Source organism: Enhydra lutris, unplaced genomic scaffold, assembly GCF_002288905.1.
Source record: "Enhydra lutris kenyoni isolate GAN:26980312 unplaced genomic scaffold, ASM228890v2 scaffoldscaffold24, whole genome shotgun sequence".
Taxonomy (NCBI): domain Eukaryota; kingdom Metazoa; phylum Chordata; class Mammalia; order Carnivora; family Mustelidae; genus Enhydra; species Enhydra lutris.
Window position 1 is genome coordinate 16,267,999 of NW_019154108.1, and position 6,000 is coordinate 16,273,998.

The following is a 6,000-nucleotide window of genomic DNA, read 5'->3' on the forward strand; positions in this document are numbered from 1 at the left end:
TGAACGACACATATGAACAGAGTTCACAGCGCCTTCCTGTCATTTTGAGACATTTACCAGAGTCCCTGGGAGAACCAGCCCCCGTTCAGTCTCCAGGCCTCTCTGGAGGATGGTCCTCAACCAGAAACTTCCAGCGCGGGGCCGAAGCCAACCGAAGAGCTAGAACAATGAGTCTGATAACCACCCCAACGAGCACAGGGCTTCTCCTTCCCCCGTAATGCTGTAGCCAGAGCTAGAGGCCTTGGCGATGACACAAGAGCCAGCCTGTCCTGCCAGCAGATAGGCTGTTCCGGTGCCCATCGCTACCTGGGCCAGTGAGTTTGGTGATTCTTGTTGGTCTAGAGGACAGTCCAAGTGGTCGTGTACCAGCCAAGCCATTAAAATGGGAACGTGAGACAAAAGGATCTTTGTTCAGGGATGACAAATGCAGCACGGTCTGAGTCCGCCTCCTGCCCCCACGGCCGTGCTGCTCACCGGTGCTGCGTGGTGGCACTGGGCACCGCGGAGGCTTCCGTGGGAGAGAACAGAGGACAGGTCAACGTTCCCACGTGCCTCCCGAGGTCGGAGATGCTCTTGTCTCCTGCCTCCTTGGGATCCAAAGCCCGAGTCTTCTTCCCAGTCATCCAACTCGGGGAGCGAAGTCACGGTCTGAATGAACTCACAGATCTAATATCACCCACTTGAGTCGGAGGTCCCAGCACGACCGGGAGAACCTGAGGGATGCTCTTTCGTCTCTTCCCCCATTTCCCTGACATCCCCTGTTGTGAGACACCTGTTGCCCCCAGGTTAGGACTGAGAGGCCGTACCCTGACACCACTGTGGCCCAGGTGACAAGTCACATCTCGAGAGCGTGTCCCAGGGGGAGAAAAGAATTGTCGCTTATACCGAGGTTGGGATTCTGCCAGAGCAGCCTCACTGGGCAGCTGCCTGGCCTTCCGCCCACCCCTAAGTATTGCCCATCATGGGTCAGAGCCTACTGGCAACTGTACAATGCCTTTTCTTTTTTTCTTTTTTTAAGATTTATTTATTTAAGAGAGAGAGAGCGAGGAGGGGGAGGGGCAGAGGGAGAGAATCTCAAGCAGACTCCCCTCTGAGCGCGGAGCCCCATGTGGGGCTGGATCTCAGGACCCTGAGATCAGGACCTGAGCTGACATCAGGAGTTGGCCACTCAAGCCACCGAGCCAGCCGGGCGCCCCTGCTCACTGACTTTTCTTAAGCGGAGGCACCGCCTGGTAAGTTGGGGGTTTTTATGGCCTTTGCATAGCTGTTGCTTAAGCTGTTCACTGCGGTGTTTGCCCCCGGTCTGTCTGGGGTGGTAGGGAACACGAAGGCCCCAGCTCGCTCACAGGAACAAGTCCAGCACTGTATTTGCTTTGGGCTGTGACTGTGGTGTCGTGATCAGACGGGAACTCTGTTGACCATCTGGACATGCGGCAATGATTGTCTCTGTGTCTAGATGGCACCACGTGGTGGGCACCACTGGATACCATCGCTGGGGACTCGTGGTCCAATGGGGTCCATCTGCCGTGTGTGTGAGGCCCAAGCCCGCCTGGCGTGGCCGTGCTTAGTCTATTCCTCAGTCTGCATCCAGGGCAGGAGTCACACACAACAACTCTGTTGCTGCCTTTGGCCTTCGGTTTTGGGGGCTGAGCCATTGTGATTTGGTCCATTTTTGTATCTGAGGTAGACTTCGTGTTCCATCCTGTGTGGACCCAACGGGGGTCATGGTGGTTTGCCAAGCATGTTAGGTGAGCTCATAAGTTCCATTTGTGTTTTTGTTGTTGTTGTTTTTCATTTTTTTAAAGATTGTTATAGGCATTAATATGAGTGGTGAATAGGGTTGGTTTTTTGTTTTTTTCAGTCCACAAGCTGTTGCCACAGTCTCTGTCCCTACACAGGGGGAGACTTTGCATGCAGCTCCCTGGTTTGTAACGGCCCACGAGTCTATGAACTAGTAGTGGAGACTTGCTCAGGGATTGTCTGGGCGGCCATCATAACGCAGTTCGCCCCATTGGGCAGGATAGCCTTCTCTGGTCTCAGCTGACAAGTGGTCATCCTTGGAGGAGGCGGCCACAGTGACGCAGACGACTCTCCCGGCTTTGAGCTTTGAGCTCTGTGGCTGGGACATCTTTGAGCTGTGGCCCTGCTTCGCAAAGGGAGGGGGAGCGGTGGTCCCCAGCTGGTTAGCCACCTCTGGCAGAGCAGCTCCTTGTTTATGGGGTCGCCTGGCCCCCTGTGGCCTACATGGGCTTGACCTTGGTTGTCCTAGTTTTATTTAATGATGGAGCTTTGTTGAAGCTGTCCTGTTTTATTTGTGGGATTAGCGGGGACCCACATGAGGAGGGGCAGCTGAGGTCTTAGGGTCCCACAAGCTGTCAGGCTTCCGTGGTCAGGCTTCCTGTTTTCAGTCAGGCCCAACTTTGGGCTAGAAGTCGCCATGAGAGGGGAGGATGCCTGGCAGCTGCCTCAAGTAATTTATGGGTCAAAGACCCACGGGACCAACGCACCGCGACAGCAGGCTCTTGTTATCACAGGTTCTAGTCCACACGGGGAGGAGCGGAGGAAACCTCTCATAAGGCTGGTGGGCTCCCTGGCCTGATGGCAGGGCCCTGTATGCTGCACGGCCTCCGGGACCTGCTGTCGTCAGAGGCCCCCCTCAAGGGAGCCACAGCGTGGGTAACCTTGACCAAAGGGACCAAAGGAATATCCATATGTGTGTGTGTTTTGAAATAGCCACATAGGCCTGCCAGTCGTTGAGTGTCTTTTCGTTGGTAGGAACGGTCTAGGAAGCTAACTTTTGTTTCATCTTGTCAGGAATGTGCTTCTGCTGATGGGCCTATGGGACCTACTGGGCCCCCTGGAGCTGCCGCTGACGAGCAGGTCCTGAGCCTTCCCAGGGTGGATGGCCCAGCCTCCGTGTGTCATAGTACCCATGACCCTACATGGCGCCTGGCCAACTTGTTCCTGAGTGAGGCCAGCAGAGAGGCTGTCCCCAACCTAGCGGATGACGAGCCCCTCTGGGAGTAACTGGGTTTTTACAGATCTACAAGATGTACAGATCTTGGCAAAGGGGTTGAGGTCTCCCTGTGGAGGCACAGTGAGGGTATGCTGTAGGCCGTTCTGTGGGAATGCAGACTGGTCTGGATCCGTATCCTGCTCAGGGACTGAGAAGACGACACTGGCCAGACCAGTAATAGCACCGCCGTCTCTCGTGTGCACTTGTTATCACCACCCAGGGGACAGCAGTGACGTGAGGTTCTGAGGGGCCAAGGGTGGCACCTCAGCCTTCAACATGTAGCAGCCCGCTGCTGGCCTCCAGGTTCCGGAAGCATTTTTAAGGGGCCAAACTGAGTCGTTAAATTGCAACAAAGTGCTATGTCTTATTTCCACCTGCAGCTAGACCTGAATTAATGTGCGGGGTTGTTTTTTTTTCCACTTGGTATGTGGTACTTCTCATATGGAATATTCCAACGGGGTTTGGGTAACTTAGGTGGCAGGAAGGAGTGGCTGTCCCGCGGTTTGCCGTGAAGGGGCACACACCCTCAGAGGGCAGCGACGCTGTGTGGCAAATGTGGCCCAAATGCCGATGTCGAGAACACGCCGTGGTGGGAACTGTGATCACTGGCACCCAAAATGACCCAAAGGGCCTCACCCATAAGCGCATGTGAATCCAGCTGCCACAGGTCACTACGTTTGTCCCCAAACTCCTTGGTGTCATCAATTAACCATCACCGCTACGGGGGACCTGTCATTATTGTCCTTCGAGCACCAGTATCTGAAAGTTCCATAGAAGTCTGAGTCCTTTTCTCTTTCTTATCCTGACAGGGCTATAGGCCTGCTCGGCACTGGTGGGGACACAGGGACTTGGCCCCATCCTTAACTGTGCCATTCGATCTTGGACATTTGGGTTTCAGTGCTCCTTTAGCAAACAGACACACTAACTCCCCTGGCTTTTATCCATGTCCGTGTTTTAGTTTTTGTGTTTTATGTTCAGGGAAGGACCTCGTTGTAACAGTTTGGGTTCAGCAATGCCATCGGTTTTTGTGTTAAGAGGGAAGAAGTCTTACTTGAGGCCTGCAAGTGACTCAGACCTGGCCCAGCTCCCTGCATGGGGGCTCCCTGTGTGCACCTGGACCTCCCTGGGACGTGGTCTGTGCCCTGGGAAGCAGGCGAGTTGGACCCAGGCATGGTTTTCCTACTCCTTCTAGGGCTCCTCTCCTGTACTTCCACTCCAACACATCTCGTCAACGCATCAAGGTTCACAGGGAGATTCTGGGGCTGCATTTGCCTCTGTTGGCAGGCCAGAGTGTTCCTAACCTACCTCAAGAGCCTCGGCACACACCGGGGAGCCAGCATCAGTCTGGGATGGGGACTGGGGGACACGTTCTTCTGTTCCTGCTGCTCCTACTGTGCCACGGCAGGAAGTGTTCTCAGCAGCCCTGCTCAGAGCACCACACATGGCCCCCATTCACTGGCTGGCCAGCCTTCACTTGGCCAAGGTTAAAAAACAGGTAAGTGGCACCCAGTGAAGAGAACAGGGACATGAGATGAGGTCACTGGGCACAGACAACAGCACCCCAGGCTCAAGTGGGACAGCATCTCCCTACAGCCAGAGAGGACAGGAAGGGCACAGGAGCCAGCCCCTTGCTATGCGTGGGTTCCCCGTGGCCAACAGGTGCACTCCAAAGCCCAAGGGGGAGGTGTGACTGCACAGACCCCATGCTGTGCCCCCAGGAAGTTACCAGCACCCACCCCATGGGGTCTGAAATACAGCTGGGGCTGGGCCTGAGGGCCAGGGTCACATGTGCTTAAGCAGAACAAAGGAGCACACACTGGGAGTCTGGAGGAGGGAAATGGATTCCCATAGGAGCTAATAAGCCCAGCACAGGCTGTGAGCCCCCTATCTCTTGGTTAAGGAAGTGTGCCAGGTCCAAGGCTCATTCTTATGTGACCCTGTAGGAAGTGAGAAGCTGTGCATGACCGCCTCCCCCAACAGGGATGAAAAGAGAGAACTTGGCTGAATTCTGAAAGGAACACCTAGACCTCCATGGTACCCATACCTTTCCAAAGCATGCGGATCACTGCCAATCCCCTCTCAAATGCTCTCAGGAAATCATTTATTCTCTGGAGAAACTGAACCAGAGTGTCCCTGAACTAGAGGGCTCCAGACACAACAAAACACAACCACAGGCAACACACTGACAATAAAAATTGAAGTCTGTGGATTGAATGGAAAGATCTAGGCTTATCTAGGACTCCCTCCTCCAGGAAGAAGACTGGAGGACCCTCCTTTGAAAAAATAGAATGGCTTTGGAGGAAAGTCCTCTAGGTACTGACATGGGGAATTCCTATAGAGAAGAAGTTGGTTTGCTCCCTGATCTCCTTCCAGGGAAGCTGACGAGGCAAATGTCCTACACGTGTCCTCTGAGTTACTCATCCACATGTTAGCGCATCACCCAGATGTGAACAAACAGCCAGCCATCTCCAGAAATTTGAGGAGAGCCACCTAGAGGAGCCAGACCGAATAGAAGAGAAAAAAAAAATAAACAAGGCTTCTGGTAAAACAACGCATGGCACAGAAGGAATCACAAGACACAAAAACCATAATTAAAATGAAAACCCTCAGACAGCTCCACAATATCATGTCCCCGAAATAGGAACAGGACACTCCAAAGGAGTAATGAATTGGAGAACCAGACGAAGCTCTTGAATATTACACTAGAGCAGCCATAATTTAAAATTCAGTAGAACGTTAGAAAGCAAAGTTGAGGAAACATTCTAAAAGGTAAAACAAAAAGGTACATAAAAATAGGAGAGAAACAGATGAAGTTAGAGAACCAGCCCAGGAAACCCAACATCTAATTAATTGGAATCTAACAAAAACACAGAAAACAGGAAGAAATTAGACAAAGCAAAGAACTCAGAACTTAACCTATGTGAGTCTGCCATTGGAAACAGGCCAATGAGGGGCTCTACACGAGAAACAATCCCCAGCAACGC